Consider the following 16,769-nt stretch of genomic DNA (forward strand, 5'->3'; position numbering starts at 1 on the left):
TTAGGAACTTGCGAGCGCCATTCTTTCTTTGGCACTCGAAAGTGTGCTGGAATTTACAGAATGAAACGAATTCCCTTTGCTAACGTGCCTGGCTGTATTATTAAGAGAGCCGACGATTCTGTAACCTATCGTTCGATGATGAATCACGGAATATCGTTCACGCTGCTAAATTGTCAATTCTTAACGGAGATAATAAATCTCGATTTGTTAATATTAACGCGTCGATTGTTATATATGTCGGAGATGTAGAGACATCGGGCCTTTCTTTTGCAAGATTTCCCAATACTTGGGCTCGGAGTGACATAACTGGTCGCCGAACGTAGCCACGGTCACGGGATCAACGAAATGTTTTACAGAGGTGGTATCAGTGTTAAGGGATACGCTGTATAAACAATCAAGTCTTGATCAGGAGCAATGCTGGTTTATGTGGAACTGCCTAGTTACGGCGCTTGGCAATTTCTTGATATTCCCGATCGATATGTATTTGATATATGTAGCTGTATCTGTCTTTTATTTTGCAATCTCCTTGGAGAGTTTACTGTCATCGTCTTGGAGTCAGTGTTAGAGAAACCCTGTGCCTGAGCGAACGTGACAGTGTGTTATCAAAAATATATTAAAACGTATAGAAAGTTTCCCGTTGACCGTGGATTCGTTACAGAACCCAAGGATAATATTAAAAGCATTTGTTTACTTATTGTTTGTTATCTTAGTTAACCGTTAAACTAAATATTTAACAAACTTTGTAAAGAAATATAAATTTATGTAAATACAACCTTTATTGAACATCATGATGGCAAATGCTAACGAAGAATCGTCTCGCGCACGAAATCCAAACGACTATTCGACATATATATGAATTCTAGGTTTCTTGCTATGTAAATATGAAACCGGAATTTTTGTATAGAAAATACACGTTTATTGTATGAAAATGATTAAAAGCCCATCGCTGGCTATACATTTTTCCCACCTGTCTGGCGATCGGTGGATGCCACGCCAAAGAAACTGTCGCTCTTTTGAGGCAAACCAGTCATCGAGGCATTTTCGTACATTTTCGTAAGAAGCGAAGCGCTGGTCAGAAAGTGCGTGTCCCATCGATGCAAATAAATAGTAATCGGACGGAGCCAAGTCTGGCGAGTAAGCCGCGTGCGAAGGTATTTCCCAACTGGACGCTTCGATCGTTTCCTTGACCGGTTTTGCTGTATGCGATGGTGCATTATCACGAAGCAAAATTACTTTGTGTTGCCTTTTTTGATATTCCGGTCGTTTTTCACGCGAAGCTTGATTCAAATCGATCAGTATTAACGGTTTCGCCGGGTTTTAACAGCTCATGATAGATCACACCCTTCTGATCCCACCAAACACAGAGCATCGTCTTCCGTCCATAGCGATTTGGTCTTGCAGTCGATGTCGGTGGTATGCCTGGAGCTACCCATGATCTTTTACGCTTAGGACTCTCAAAATATATCCACTTTTCATCGCCAGTCACAATTCGGTGGAGAAATGACTTTCTTTTGTATCTGGCGAGCAGCATTTCGCAAGTGGTTTTTCGGTTTTCCCGCTGTCTTTCATTCGGTTCACGTGGAACCCATTTTCCCACCTTCTGCATCTTCCCATGGCTTTCGAACGTACGGAGACGGCTTCTCGCGTCACGTTTAATTGATCAGCGAGTCGTTGTTGCGTTTGAGCGTCATCCTCGTCCAGCGATGCTTGCAATTCGCTGTCTCGAAACTTTTTCGGTGGTCTTGCACGTTCTTCGTTCCTCGCGTCAAAATTGCCACTTCTGAATCTTTTAAACCACTCGAAGCACTGTGATTTACCAAGAGCAGGCTCGCCGTAAGCTTCGACGAGCATTCGATGCGATTCTGCAGCAGTTTTCTTCAAACGGTAACGGAAAATCAATGCTGTCCGCAAATCGTAGTTTCCAGGCAGAAAATTCGACGTGTTCGACGCTATTACAAACTATGCTGTTGTATGAAACTTGTATCGTTCTGAGTAGAAAATGTTTGTCAGATGTCGACAAAGACTTTTGGCGTCAACGACGCAGTTTAGTGATAACTACATTATCAGTTAGGACCATCTATAGGCCAATTCCGGTTTCATACTTACAGACCTGATATACATAGTATTAATGTTCGCTTGCTTCGTCACGATACTCGTATTTTTACCAGTAAATTGTTTCTCTGCGCTGTTATTATTCAGAACATATTTCGCGCTGTTACCACCTTCGGAAACTCGTAATTACATAATTACGCGTATAATTACCTAACTGCTAATTAATTCCTAAGCTCGGTCAGCCACGACGCTCGAGTCTGTTCATGATTATCGCGATATTAGAGCGCAAAAAGTTGGAAGAAAAATTGCCAAAATGTAGATAATAAAATAGCGTAAAAGGACTGCGATACAATTGAAAGACCTACAGAGGGTGAAACGTTCGTTCTACAAATCGATAAATCTAAAGCTGTACAGTATCTCGATAATATATTCGACGATCGAGCCGATCTAAACTATAGGAGTCGTGACTTCAATAGCAACCGGTGATCAAGATTCGACGTGCATGGAACGATCGATGGCGAATGAAAATCTACGAGAGTAGGAACGCGTGTCGGAGTCGTATAACCGCGACATTGACTTTCACTCGTGATGCCGAGGCGCATCTCTTTGGCCGCGCAAGTTCCACCCGTTCGGAAAGTAATCGTTCCTAGAGGTGTTTTCACGATGTTGCCGGAAGTATTATCTGGTTTTACGTGATCGCGATCCGCTGTGCGCGACATCGATCAAGCCTGCTGCAAGAAAGTTGAACCGCGCACTAACTTAGCGTCCTACTTTGCTTCTCGACAGTCTATGCGCGCCTTGATCGATGCTATCTCTTTACGTAACGCATCGCTACCATGTACGATACATCGTACAATATGCGTTCAGTTTGTCTGTGCGATCCTAATTCCTAATGACTACAGCCACAACTATTTCTATACAAAATTGCAAACACAACACCAAGCTGCGAGAGTGAGAAGCAGATCGGAAACGGAATTTCGATTTACGCGTGTTTCATTGGATTTTAAGAAGAGAAATCGGCAACGGCGGAGTTAAAGCTGGTTAAACCGACTGGCCATCGAGGTGAAACCGACACATCTTAATTTCCTGTCAAAATATTGACAACGAAGCGGCCATTAGCATTATGAACGACTCGTACTGGGTCAGTACCGGTTGGCCGGCTTCGCCGGCTGTTTAGTTATTGTTTCCGCTACAGATTATAGGGATGGGGTCTTTATTGCCCTATGGCAGTAATATAGGTATACCGACTCACCGATACACTGCTGCGAGCTTACGTATACATTCGCGTGTAGGCTTGTGCAAGCTCGCACCTGTTGGCGCCTGCGATTATGGCCGCAATAACATTCCGTCAAATTGCGAACACGTACCTAGTAGACCTTCTAACCCGACCTAAGCTGCCAGAAGCGTCCCGGTAACCGCGTGATCGTCGTCACTTACTTTCACTGCCTTTCTATTTTCCCATTTTTTCCTTATTTTCCCTTTTTTCTTTGCCATCGCGTCTCGTGATTATTTCTTACGAATTTTCGATAAAAATCTCAAGCATCCGGATGCCACGATAGATCTGTCTGGATTTATATTTTACAGCACGGTCGACGAGCTTTGACGGATCGGCGGGGCAGCAGGTGCGTGGTAGAAATTGTGACGCGGAGAGCAATAGTCTCGTGTAATTCGGTAGGGACTAATAAAAGGCTCCGTAATATATCTTCGCGGCCAACTTTTTTCTCCCGCTCGCCCGTTTATATTTATTTCGCGTGTTCGCGTGTTTTTGCGGACTTTTTCGGAGCTAATATTGTCCGGCAAAACAAATACGTGAAACGGAAAGGAGACCGGGCTCCGATTCATTGATTTTACGTCGCGACATTATTTATCGTCCAATATATCGAGCTTGTCGATACCATTCGTTGCGTCATGCGCCATAATAACGGTATCTTCTTCAAAATTGTTCATTGCCAGACTGGAGAGCGGGTGAGCGGCGAGTCCGGGACGTTCGGTTCGCGCATTAAATTCTTCCGCCAACGGTTGACGAACGAACGTCGCGGATGATGCACGCGCTCCTTGTCTCTCCTCCAAGCTCCCCCATGTTATCAACGTTGAGCGTTGGTCGTGGGGAAGAGAAGAAGGGAGGTGATACCACCTCTGCCTCTCTAAATTCACCGGCGTGGAGGTTGAGGCTGGATTTAAATTTGCCCGAAGTGGAATTGGCCGTGTGGTGAAATACAATTTCGCGGCGAGTTCATTCTCCCTGCGAAATTCGAATTAATGCGACGACGTACGAATTGACTTTCTGAATTATTGCCAGCCGACCGAACCAACTTTCAACGGGCGGCGTGCGCGCTACCCTCTAATGAAAAGAATTTCCGATGAAATTGCCCGCCTGCCCCGACCGATCATTCCCGCTTTGAGGAACGCCTTCGGCTCTGATACTCGCTAGAAACGAAAACGCGACGCAAATATTTACGAGATAGCGCGTCGACGTGTTTGGTCAACAACGAGCAGCAAGGTACGCGTGTTTTCGTCCGCAACGGCTGATGAATTATCCTCGCTGAGCTTCCAACGCCTTTCCATATTCGCCCCAAGGAAACGCGTTAATTTTTCGATTAACAAATCTCCATTTATCTGCCGATAGCTGTCAGAGATTCGAGTGCATTTAAAACGAGAGAAAAACAGACGGGACATGAAAAAAGACGATAGAAGAGGAGAAAAGGAAGAAAGGGAGAAAGCGACGCGAGTAACGAGTTGATCCAGCAATGAAGGCTGCGCGAAAACAGGAAAGCCGAATGTGATAAGGGAGTAATTAAATTCGTACACTCTTTGCGCGTCGATAATTCGCGCCGAGGTAGGCTGGAGATTCCGGTAGCATCGAGAGAGAAAGAGGGAGGGGGAGAGAGAGAGAGAGAGAGAGAGTGCAGTCGTAGAGGATACACGGTGCGGCCACCACGTGGTTGCACAGAGAATCGAGCATGTGTGCGGAGGAGCGGCCACAAATCACCATTACTCGATGTGTATCGCGACGCTATATAATTATACCTATAACGCCAAGCACCAGGTAATGGCTCAATCCTGCATGTGCATGCGATGATAACCAGGCCTGAAGGTGGGCCACTAGGTGGGGTCTTGGTAACCCGCGAGATTCAAATTGCTCGCGTCCGATTGGTTCGCGCGGAGTCACGTGGTCCGTTACGTCATCGTGGCCATCCTCGTGAGCGCCGGAGCCTGCCAAAGGGAGCGAGAAAGAACGAGACGAAACGGGAGTGCGCGCGAGAGAAATGACACGAGAGGGAGAGAAGACAGAGACATCGAAGCTGTCCTTAGAGCACGCGAGTACGATTACTTCGTGGAAAGAAGACGACGAACGATTCTCGTAAATAAGGATAGATCGAGAACGACGAGGAAGAGACTGATGGTGGCCGGGAAGAGGAACGAGGTTAGAGAAGATGGAAAGAGAAAGAGAAAGAGACAGCAGGCCTATACCCTACGTCGTGCCCCCTCCCGCCATTAACAACGCCCTTGCATATAAATCCCCGTCTCATCTGTGTGCGGCCGGGCATGTGTGAGGGCACCGTTTGTCTCCGTCTTGATCGCGCGTCCTCTATATCGCTTGGTCTCCGTTCACAGTCAGTTTTCTCTCTGTCGCTAATTCTCTCTCGCTCCCTCGGTCCGGATTCCCCGCCTTTGCACTGGCCGCAGGACAGCCGGGACGAGGCACGAGGCAAGAGGAGCGTTCGAGGGGCCGTGAAACCGACGGAGAGAGCGGACGAGAAAATGCCGGGCGAGGAGGAAAGCGAGAACGCGTGGCAGGGCGAGAGAGAGAGAGGCAGGGATTTCTAGGCGGTTAGAGGGAGACGGAAAGGCGAAGGAGCGAGGCAGAGCTGCGAACAGAGAGAGAGAACGAAGGCAGCGCCGCGTGGCGGTACGAGGTGGGGACTATCGGGCCGTAAACCATCCGCGGTGAACATTTAACTCACGTATTGCCATCCGACAAGTTTGCTTTGGCCCGCGAGAGAGCGTCACCCGAGCGAGCGTCCGACGTCGAAGCGAGCCTTCCGCGAAACACGCGAGGAGGTGGATCAGAGCCTTCGACTTCACGTGGCTCTAATCCGTTCCGTTTCGTATCGTTCCGTTCCAGACAAAACCACCGACTTCTCGTTCACCCTCGTTCCGGGTCCTCGATCGTGCCTGCTCTCCTTTTTATTTCGCGCGACCAGCTAACATACAGACGAAGATTCGCGACGCGACGCGACGCGCCACAACCAACCGGAATCACGTATCGTCAACTGGGAAATCGTTCCAACGCGGAACGATCTTCCCTGAGATCTCGAGTCTACGAACCATCAACCGGCGAGATAACCTCTACCATTCTGCCGACGCGGACACCTTTTGGACCACCAGTCAGCCGATACGGAACTTCCGGATGCAACAACCGATTCCGGTCTGAACGATCGCTATCATGAACAAGAAACGAGCGCGGCCTATCCTTCCGCAAACGATCCTCTGCTTTCGTTGAGTCTTCCGGCCAGCCGCTACAGGGTAAGTCGTCGTTCGTCTTATTTCTTCGACGAGTGTCTTTCTATTTCGAAAAACTGTGCGATATTGCAACGTGAACGTAGGTAGACGTTTTGTACACGCGGCGAAACCACTTTTCTAACCTATTCGATTAAATAATTTTCGATGACATCGCGACAATGTCTCTCCCGCCAAAATGTAGGCTCAGTGCACATGCTCGGATGATTGAGGTTATCGTGGCAAAGAATATTAATTCTTATCGTAGCTCACCGATTTGTGACGTTGATGTAAACTAGCGCGATACTCGAAACTATAATATGTTCCGGAGAATATGTTCGATTTCGCGATCGCGACGCCCGCCGCGAGAAAGAATAAATGCGTGCACGTGGTTCGCGTGAACGTATGCCATGAAACGACCCCCGCGATTCCAGATAAACGCAACGATATTTCTTTTTCCCCGGCTACGTACGCTTGCACGTACAGTGTATAGATATCAATTACGGAATTAATCTCGGTCGGGGGAGCGTGCATCAATTTTCCTTGTATCTCGTTCTGTCAAACGGGTGTTTTACGACCGGCGTTAATGAAGAACTATAACTGAGTGGACGTGATACGCTTGTAACGCATCGTGGCTCGGCATAATAACGTCTAGCGATAAAACGTCGCCGCCCGTCAGTCCACAGAGAAATTCACCTACAGGACTAGTGCCAAATGATAAATAATCGTCTATTTGAACCTAATAATTACTTTAGCTCTTAAGCTAGTGATTCGACGCGTTTCATCTTGCCTTCTAAAATTACTTGAAAAGTACCTCGTATATTTTCAACGTCGTTAAGTACAGTATCTTATTCTCCGAACGATTCACAGTTCCTCAAACTTGCAGCTGGGAAAGTTAGATGATAATATGACTACAATTTCTATCATTTATCCCGCGTTATCCCGATTGTTCCGATCGATCACGTTTAAGTTCGAGTTTCCCACGGAAAAAGGGGGAAAACTGGCCGAAAATAAAGTGAGTTCGGTATCGCAAGGCCCGGGGGTAAAATAGGTGGTGTGTACCGCACCGACGCCTGACGGGGACCATAAATAAGGATCCGACGGTCGGTGCGGCTGCAGCCAGTGATAAGCGTTCCTTTGCCCCCTCCAGCGCCCCTTCTTTAGAGTTTCTTCTTCGTCCTCTTCTTCCCGCTCAAACACCTCGAAACGCCTTCTCTGATACCATGCATCTTCACTTAGGGGTGGAACGAGGATTATTCTTGTTATTGTCGTTCGACCCGATTGCTCGGTCAAAAAGTTGGCCTACCAACGTTGTCCAGAAATTTCCAGACTAATCGAAAATTTCCAGACAAGACGTCAGTAATACCTGTGACTTTGTAGTATTTTCTTCCAAGTTGCTCAGTTTTTGAAGTTTCCCAGTACGGAATTGTTCTGAAAAAAATGATGACATGGCGTTTCGCCACATACAAGCAGCGTAACTCGTACAACGCTTGAAACTGGATTAAACTACAGTTTCGAATTAATTCGCCGGCCCTGTTAAAATACGTACTAGCTGGTTGCAACCGCGCAAGATTATTGCAACACTTGCAACCCCTGTAACACACGGGTATAATTAGTTTGTCAAAGTGACAACGCTATGCTTTTTTGTCCCCCTACGACGGAGACACGTCCCAACGGTACAATTCGACGATCCTCTTACGAAACACGTCGTTTCTATTTGGAATAAGCTGTTGGTACAATTGGACGTTTCGTCTACATTCAAAGACACCTACGCAATTAAACGATACAACGTTGCTTTGTGTCGAACTTCTTTCAAGAATCTCGAACGATATCGTGGGGTAAATCTGGCAATAAATCCACGGGTTCGCGGAGGCGTAAGATGGTAACACGGTCGACCGACCTGTATTGCCGCGAATATCGTATCGGGCAAACGGGGGTTGGAAACACACGAGGTGGCTGAACGTTTCCTAACTGTGTAACGTATAGGTGGAGCTGGGCTCCTTCATCCCCTACGGGCAGCACGAAGCGACCATTTCTCATATCAGTTTAGCCGACACTTTCGAGAACTTGCTCGGAGAGCCCGGGGCGTCGCGACGTCACCCGATGCCTCTTGCCCTCTTGCCTCCTCGTCTACCTTCCGCCTCCAACCCTATTCCGACTCTTCTACGACACCTTGCCTACATTGGGCTTCCTCCCTTTCTCAACAACCCCCTCTTTTAACCCTCGTCTCATACTTCAACTTCCATTTGCGTTCAAGATCGTCCCCGTTTTAGCCTGTGACTCGCTCAGATACGGAGAAGAACACGCACGTGCGCGTCTTTTCCTCTGCTTCTTTTCTACCCTGTTGGCAGTCGCAACCCTCGCAGCCGGCCGTGTGCCCGCGGCTGCGAGATAACCAATGCCCGAAACTTAACAAATCCAACCGCAGATGATGAAGAGCTGCGCGACCTTCTGGATCAACTTTGGCCAAGAGAGAGTACGCCAAAGGTAGCAAAGATTATTTTATGCCCCAGCGAAAGTCGTCTGCGTTTGCATACTCTTTGCTGTTCCCCGATTTTATTGTTTGGAAAATGTATTAGGTCGTCCGAAAGGATTCTTCCCTTTTTTTAAGGAAACAATGGATGCACATTTTCCATTCTATATTATTTTTTCGGACTACGTACGATCCATTTTGTTCTATCAAAATAAAGATGACGACGTTCGACAGATTAGGTTTCATGTTTGTATAAAGATGCATCATTGTAAAAGACGTGTCTGTAAAACAAAGACACTTTTAACGTAGCGAAATTTTTCTCTGTCGCTTGTCATTTAGTTCCAAGTCATAGTCTGCTCCTCCAGCGTTCTATCTATTAGTGGATTATAAAATAGGTATAAACGATTTATGATTCTTTATCGAGTAATATAAGGACGCATTTAGGTGTGTTGTTATTTTGCAAAAAAATTGCCCGTTGATTCGGCGGGAACCTGTACCGTTTCGGTCTTTTTAACTGCAATGATCCAGGTTATGCGACTCGCTTGTCTTTTTGCTTCCAACCGCAAACCTATCTTCCTAAATTTCCGCGAATTTAATACCGCGACCGGCCACGTTATATATCGCTGAACGTGAATTAAGTGTTTTCGCAGGTGTTATACGTTATTCAATAAAAAGTAACGGTTTCAAGACACAGTTAAGCCTGATAAATGGCCGCCTAGATAGTATTTTTAAATGGGCGGGGAAGGGGTAGCCGGGCGCATTGCTCGTATAAATTCGTCCAATCTTCCAGTTGAGCGCGGAGAACTCGCGTATTTCTATTGAATTCAATAATTCAAACGCGGATACGCTATATCACACAGAGCATACCAAATGGCGCTACTTCCACGTGCTCTTAATTATCGGTTCAAATAATGATCCGGTTACCCGCGATTCGTAATTTCAATTTCTCGCATCGTAGCTTGTCATTCCGAGAGATCATGCGCAATTAAACGCCGTGATTTGGAAACCATCGTTTCCGTGTCGAATAAAGAACAGATACGATCTTCTTCATCGGGAAATTCTGTTCGGAAATCATTGAGATCTCCGGAATTTCTCGATCAATTCGTAAACGCGTATTCCGTAGCACCCGATAAATGTTTTTCGTGCAAGCTCGAAGGCGTAGACGTATTTTAGAACAATTTTAAGGCAGAGTAGTAGCGGTGGGAAGTTGAAACCGAATGCGCTTGACGTTATGGCTGCCGTCGGATCGTTCCCCGATAGCAGATCGCTCGGTACGTCAAAACGTACCGTAGGTTAACCCGCGAGAGTTTCGAAATTACCGCACAGAAGCAGAAACAACATTCCTGGCGTGACGGGGGACGATATGGCGAATTTATTACGCTCGCTAAACGCACTTTTGAATATTTTGTCGGAGGTGCCGATGAGTGTATGTAACGCGGAATAGTTGGGTGACAAGCTGTTTCCAGTCTCTTTACCAGTTGATATAATTTCGCGTAAGAAATATGCCCGTCGCGCGTCAGCCTCGCCAAGCGCGTTACATAAAGTAAGTAAATTAATGATCGGGTAGTTAAACAGCAAATGTATCACACGTGGAGTAGGTATTTTGAATTAATGGCCGACTATTAATTTCCGAAGCAGTTTTCAACTCCTCGGCCGAACCGGTATCCCTGCCATGATATTTTTCTCTCGGTTACGAGCAAATTGTTGCCGATCCTCCGCGCAAATTAATTCATTCGATCGGCTTCTCGATCCGGCACGCTCGAAATTGTTAATATATTGGACACCTCCTCTTCCGTTCATGCATCGAGAATAATCCCCCTGAATCGTCGCAATTACGCCTGGAATTATTCCTTCCGATCGCAATTTCGTTTCCTGCGATTTCGTCTTTGAATTTTCACAAAACGATGCGAATGTTCGCGCCAATCCCACCCTGATCGAGCGGAGCGGCGCGCAGGCGTGCGCTTCATAATTGAGAACACCGTGTTGCCGATCGCGAATATTCCGCAATTTCGCCCTGTCATGCAACATTCACGCGAATAAATCGCGAATTAGAAGACATAAATCCGAATGAACGCGCCGAGGTAGGAAAAACGCGGCCGGTGGACGGTGGCGAATCGAACCGTGGTTTGCGGGTCGATTTTTTATGCCGAAACATCGCCGAGCATTGTGTTCCGTTGCACCTTGAAATTACCTTCGGTACGTTCTTCACGGATCAGGTTAAAAGCTGAAGCGTCGCCTATACGAGCGACCTTAACAAAACGAGTGACCATAGCAAAAAATATTTAAATCGGTTCGTTTGAAAGTACAATGGGATTGTTTTGCGGCCTGGAGGAAGCGCACGAGACGCTTTCAAGAGAAGGTAGGCGCACAAGGGTAGGCCACAACGGGAGCCAGACCCGAGGGTGTGAAAATGTTTTTAGAGCAAGGTCAAGCGCAATTACATCACCTGTACGTACCTTCGACTTCTACCTGGCTAAGTTAACACTGAAAAAAGAAGCTGGCCACGGCCGTATCCATAAATTCGAGCGGCCGTAACGAAAAAACAAGTCAAAATGCCTAAAACTAGGTAGTTACGGAGGATGTCTAGTAACGGTACAACGACTTCGACCTTTTTGCGGCCGAAGGTCACTGCTCCGTCGTTTCCACAAGCGCGCTGTTTGCCTCGATGCCTGCTCGTTCCCAGGACACTCGCGTATATCTCTACGGTCACGATTTTGACTGTTGTGAAATACGAGAATTCCAACATGATATCGCTGCTTGCGGATTCTTTTGCAACGGGCTGACGCGACCAGTCGTCGCGTTTCGTATATGAGATACGCATTCCATCGAGAGAGTCGTTAACCAGAAACGTCGAAAATACGTTGATATTTGATCTGTAATCGGGCGAAACTGATAATTCGACGATCGTATTACCCAGGGGAGGATTATGCGGAAAAAGCTGGACGACGGGGGAAGCATAGCACCAGTGCAGTTTGTCGTAAATCATAAATCACGACGGCCCATCGAAACGGACGACATTTACGCTAAAACGATTAAGTATGTCTCGCGTCGATGATTTACGAAGTCGTTGCAGTCGGAAAGAATACAGACGACAGAAGGAGCAAAACGAATGACGGAAAGAACATGGTGGAGGGTGGAAGGGAGGAAAAGAGAGGAACCGCGACAGGGTAAGCTAAAAGGAGAGACAGAGGAAGAGGGAAGAGCGCAGGGTATCGCGAGACCATGATCGATTAATGAATTCGACTTGGAACGGATAAGACACGAAGAAACCTCTCTCATTTGTAAGTTGAATTATGACAACGATCGCTCGGCCCGTTCGTTAGCCATTATTTATAAATTCAACGTTAAATGGGGAGGTTGGATATGAAAAGTCCGTCGGCCGTCCGGGGAGGAGACGGCCAGAAGAACAGCGGGACGATAATGGACGGGCAACAACGAAGAACCGGCGATTCCGTTGTTGCCGTCGTTGATTTATAAGTTCAACTCCAGACGGACAATATTTTTGTTTTAATGCTCCTTTTATCCGAAAGTGTACGTGCCCGGACTGCCGGATGGGTGCGAGGTGGACATAGGTGGCTGATGATGTCACTCGCTTTAAGCGAGCGAAAACTCGAGGGAAGGAGAACGAGAGAGGGAACATCGTACGAGGCACCGGACATCGGGACTACACGGTGCCTAGTTTAAGCTGGGTTGTCGCGATGGCACACAGAGATTACATCGTACACCGCGGAATATACCGAAGGTGTCGGCGACGATTCTTAGCTACACGAAGATTCTTAATAGCCGGTCTCGCCGTATGACTTGCTTTACGCTTGATCCTTGCTACACCTTTTCTTTCCGCGCACGATGCCCGCTACTTTTCACGGCTTTCGAAAAATCTCTCTACAAGATAGTGTCGCCTTTATGGAGCTGCCCGCTTTATGGAGAACCGTGGTAAAGTAACAAGTGTGAGAAAGGCGAAGGAAAGAAAATGAGAAAGGTACGAGAACGAAGGTTTCTAAATAAAAATCTCCCGGTCCTGGTAACAACGTCTTATGTAATTCTACCATCTGTTTTCTAAACTGGAATATAGTTACATTCGTAAGAATTGATATCGCGGCAAACAGAGTGTGACTGATTAACAGAGTTATACCGTTACCGGTAATTAATGAATATTCGCTGATAAAAAAAGAAGAGGAAAAGAGAGAAAAAAGAAGTAAAAGGTTTTTCGGCGTCAATGCTTGCAATTTCAGATATCAACGAAAGCAACGAGTTCGATACGATTGCGAACAATTAAACGCGGGCAATTAAATCTGCGTCGAATAAGCGATAAATTGCCGAGATCTAGACGAAACAATTTGTTGGACATTAATAATTAGTAGTTCGTTAGCAGGCGTAGAAGGTGCAGTCGCGCGGAGATCGCCCCCGATTAGACACTCGGTGGAACGGGTTCCTCGATCGTCGGCCGTTTTAAAAGTCAGAGAATTGCGCAACGGAACGCTGCCTCTAATTATAATTGTTCCATTGATAGCATCCACGCATCGGCCAGAGCCCTGGAATGGAAAAGAAGTGCGTGGCTGACGCATTGGGGAATTTTTCTTCAGGCTCGAACGCTGTTGGCGTGGCTGGAGCGCGCGATGCCGTGGAAATGCGCTTTGCATACGTTCGTAACGCGCCACACGATGCCGTACCCGCGACATCTGATTAACATGAGAGGCCTGAAACACCTGTGTGCCTCGATTCACTCGAATAATTATTCGCGAGTTCGTTCGGTTCACGATGTTCGCACAAGGACGCGCATTAAACATTTTCTCCGTTTCGTTTAACGGTCTGTCCATGCGTAGCTTCCATTTTTACCGAGAAAAACCTGCGACATTTCCATTTGCAGCGCGTTTGCCATTTGATTGAACGACCTTGTTAATTATTAGCGCGCGCACAGATGTACTTCCGGTGAACGAGTTATGAATCGCGAAGCAGTCGAATGGAATTGCCAAACGGTAATTTAGCGAAACTTTGGCAAATTTTCGAAATATTTATCGAACCGTTTTTACTCGTGTTCGATCGAGTATCATTGCGAAGTCGGTTCCACATAAAAGAAACAACCTGGGATACTCGCTTTTTGTCTGTTTCTTTTTCCTCCGTCGTTGCAGTAACAAACGATTAATGGCCGGTTTCGAACGGCCACTTCGTATTCGACGTTCATTGAGTCATAAAAGCCGATAATGATCGTTAAACGGCGAGATCTTGCGTACGGTTCTACGCTAACCAGCCGGCACCAGCACCGCCGACAGTTTTCTCCATTAGGATACGGAGAAATTATGCGAACCGGATAGAAGAAAAGGAAGGTCGCGAAGAAATGAACTTATAAGAAATAAAGTAACGTTTACGCGTTCGAGCTCGCTGTTGCATGTACGACGCGTACATCGGAACGTTTCCTATGTGCTTGGCAGGTGTTACTGTTTATGGGAATCCCCTGGAACAGCTTATCCGTGTGCGCGCGATGAGGGAGCCTCCGATAAGGAGGATAGCGGTTAGCTTTCGCTTAACCCGGTTCTAATTATGGTATTCCCATTCCGTGCATTATATTCCATATGTACAGGGTGTGTCGTATAAACGTTAGCTTTCAACGAAAAAGTATCGCAGATTAGTTTCAAGAGGCCTAGAAACGAGGAAAGTAACGTTAAATACGTATATTCCACAAAACTGTATAATACAGAAATGAAATTTATTGTATTCGAGCAATTAGCATTTCGTATAAAGGATTATTATCGCGCCTAACAAGCTCGTCTAATTGTTCGTGATTTGATTTGAAATAATTCCGAAGAATAGACGATTTAATGGCGAAAGAATAAAGATGTTCCTTCGATGTTGTTTATCTTATCTTTAATTCAACGATTAAACGCATCGGCGAATACCGTCAAAGTGGCGAACATCTAACTCTTAGAAATGTTTGATTTAACGTTTGGCGAGCACGGGACCTCGTTACCGTTGCGAGTGAGTAATTCTCGGCCGCTGCGTATACACTGTATAGCCCCTTACGATCATTACTCCGCTACCCGGTTACGTAGTAACCGCGAAGTTGACCATGATAAAACGAGAAACTGGTTCGAGGACCATGCATGCGATAGAGCTGTTAATGATAAATCGAAATGTGCAGACTGTAAAGAAAGGCAGCGGCAGACGTGGTGGTAGCTACGGGGCTACACCTACACAAACATGAATATACATGTGTGCACGCATATCGATATCTTTTGCTGCCTGCCACAGAGCCGAGGGAATCTTCTTCTCGTTGGTTTGGTCGCGTCACTCGGATTTACGTATCCTCGTTTCACCCTCTACCGAGAGAGCCTGCTTAATTAAGCGTTTAAGAGATGAAACTGGTTCTGATGTTCTTCCTTCTGCTCGTTGTTCTTTCGCCGCACGCATATGCTTACGACACAGCTGTTGCCGCGGCGGAGTTAAGTTGTCCGACTTTTGAGGAGCGCCGATTGTCTTCGAAATTAATTAAACGTTTCCACGAGTCGCGTCGTCTCGTTTCCCTTGGTCTTTGCCCCCGTACCTCGCCTGTGTCTAGTTGTCTGTCTAACAATGCCTGCTTTTAACCGATTTCAAGTCGTCTCTAGGCCGAGACCACGCGTCCAATATGTTGCGTGCTCGTTAACCATCACCGAACACAATCTTCCAGCGTTATCTCTCTTTTTCTCTTCTTTCTTTCTTCGGACGTCCTGTGAACCAGCTCAGTTTCACCGAAAGCGATTTATATTCCGATTATGCAATAAAACGGTTTCGATACTCTATTTGCCTGCTGCCTGTTTCTTCCACGTTTGTTCACGAGAAATATCGAGGGAATATGTTTCCAAATAGACGGTTTCGCGAAACGCATTGAATCAAAACGCGTAACGGAATCGCAACCGGACTGTGTACTACGTCTTATGAGGTGTTCCCGTTGTTAAGTACGATTTACCGTAAATTCTAGAGATTTTATCGGTTCACATCCCGCGGCATTGCTCGAGCTCGTGTAGGAATGTCGTTTTGTAAGCGTTCGCAGCCGCCATTGATACCGAGGCGAGCCACCACGCTGTTATCTCTGACCTCTGAGAACAATCGAGTGATCGTTCTATTTCTTTCCTATCATCTTGTGCGAAACTCGTTTAAATTTTCTTCCTTCTTTTTTTTTTTTTTTTTTTCTTTTCCTTGTTCGCCGTTCTGCAAAGTACGCGCTTGCGCGCACGAGTGCCTCGTTATTGAAACCTTGAATTTGAATTGAAAATTGAATATGTAACTCGCCTCTTAATCGCGTGTAACGTTGGTACGCGGCTTGTACTCAGCGCACGTATTTTTTGCATTTCTGAAATGCGCTCGCGTATGTCGTAAGCTGAAAGACTGCAAAGTGCGATACGACACGTCGTTGCGCCTACCTGTACCGACGTTTTTATCTTACCTTTCTATTTAAATGCTGCATCGCTAGGTACTCTCTACAGCAAACTTTACTTCTGCAGTAAAAGGGTATATAAGGAATTCCATCTATTTCTACATTCTCTACATTTAAATATAAACACGTTTGCACAAACGATTTTTGACAGCAAACAACCCTCCGTTGCTTGAAATGGCGTCTACTTTGTGATTGACAACCGTCAAAATTTGCTGGAATCTAAACGAGTAATTTTTCTTGGCTAAAACAATTAATTCAAACAGACAGAGTTTGAGCAAACGTGTTCAAACAAGGAGTATTTTACACTCTCTACAGCAAACTTAGCTTCTGCAG

At 46.3% G+C, this 16,769-nt stretch overlaps 1 protein-coding gene across 1 annotated transcript in view; it reads left to right on the forward strand.

Annotated features, from left to right (window-relative positions):
* The first annotated feature begins 5,891 nt into the window (after positions 1-5,891).
* Positions 5,892-16,769, forward strand: part of LOC100631082 (homeotic protein antennapedia) — a 159,233-nt gene continuing 148,355 nt past the window's right edge. Inside the window, exon 1 of the mRNA XM_012318237.3 lies at positions 5,892-6,579. The gene's annotated coding sequence lies outside the window, so the exon portion shown is untranslated. The remainder of the gene's footprint in view (positions 6,580-16,769) is intronic.

This window comes from Bombus terrestris, chromosome 18 (genome assembly GCF_910591885.1).
Source record: "Bombus terrestris chromosome 18, iyBomTerr1.2, whole genome shotgun sequence".
Classification (NCBI taxonomy): Eukaryota; Metazoa; Arthropoda; class Insecta; order Hymenoptera; family Apidae; genus Bombus; species Bombus terrestris.